Source organism: Mustela erminea, chromosome 17, assembly GCF_009829155.1.
Source record: "Mustela erminea isolate mMusErm1 chromosome 17, mMusErm1.Pri, whole genome shotgun sequence".
NCBI classification, from domain to species: domain Eukaryota; kingdom Metazoa; phylum Chordata; class Mammalia; order Carnivora; family Mustelidae; genus Mustela; species Mustela erminea.
In genome coordinates, this window is record NC_045630.1 from 40,715,149 (window position 1) to 40,716,564 (window position 1,416).

General features: G+C 41.5%; 1 pseudogene; it reads left to right on the top strand.

Moving 5' to 3' along the window:
- Positions 1–228: 228 nt before the first annotated feature.
- LOC116575929 lies at positions 229–777 on the top strand (annotated as a pseudogene).
- The last annotated feature ends 639 nt before the right edge of the window (positions 778–1,416 follow it).

The following is a 1,416-nucleotide window of genomic DNA, read 5'->3' on the forward strand; positions in this document are numbered from 1 at the left end:
TTAACCCATTTAACTAATTTACTAACTAATAACCCATTAACCCATTTAACTAATCATTTACATTACTAATTTAACTAACCCATTTAACTAATACATTTACATTACTAATCATTTACATTAGTGATGTAATACTCATCATTCATTCAATCATTTATTCATCAACAGTATTTATTTACTTTTTCTCTTCCAGTTCAGGCCCCTTTAGGAGTCATGGGCTTCAGTGCAAAAATGGCCAAATCCAAGAACCACACCATGCACAACCAGTCCCAAAAATGGCACAGAAATGGTGTCAAGAAATCCCCAGTCACAAAGATATAAGTCTTTTAAGGGGGCGCAGCTCAAGTTCCTGAGAAACTTCCACACTGTCAAGAAGCACAAGAAGCGCTTGAAGAAGAAGCAGGCCAACAATGTCAAAGCCATGAGTACATATTTCCAGCCTATCAAGGCCCTGCTGAAGTTCTAAAAGGTCAAGCCCAAGATCCCAATGGGCATCAACCACTAACTCCTTCAACGTGTCTACAATGTCCAGTCCAAGCTCAGGAAATGTGCTCATACCACATCGCCAGGGGTGTCAGGCTCTGCCAGCCGAAGGCCAAGGCCAAGGCTCAAACCAAGGCCCAGGCTGACGCTGCAGCTCCAGCTCCACTTTCAGCTCCAGCTCCCAATGGCACCCATGATGCCTCCAGAGTGCAGGCCTCTACAGTCTGCCATTGTGAGCATGGAAGGACTCGTGTGAGCCTGAGGACTGTTGTCTTTCTGTATTATTTGTACATTTAAGCATGAGGCAGGAATATAATCTAAATGAACTCTACTTTTCTTGATACTGTTAGAATCCAAGAGTACCATATACAAAATAGCCTGCCTTTTTCAAGTATCCAGCAATCCAGTGAGTCAAATAAGGGCCCCAAAACATGTCAGCCAGCCTGAAGGAAGCAAGAAAGGCATTCCACAGAAAGTAGCATTACGCTGAATTTGGACAGGTGAGTAGCTTTTCAGGGGAATAAACCACGGGGTTTCATGCTAGCAAAGAAACAGAATCTTGAGAGAAGTCAGTCTATGCATGTAATAAATAAAGTCTAGTATCTACCAACCTTCTGGACAGAGATGAGTTTAACCAGTTAAACAAGGTCTACATACAAACAGCTGTGTGCTGTGCAACTGAAAGTTTAGATTTTACTCTGTGGGGATTTGGGACACTTGACAAAAGTGACTGCACTATAATTCACATTAAAGTCTTAGCACTTCCCTAAGACACAGTAAGCAATAAGTAAATGGTGGGAATTAGGATTTTTGGCTCCTTTTTTCCTTGACTTCTTTATTTCATCAGCCACTTACTGGCAGTAAGTTTTCTTAGATTAGTCTTCTTTTCCTTTCTTGGTCATCTTCTTCCCTTCTAAGACATTATCATCTCTTGTC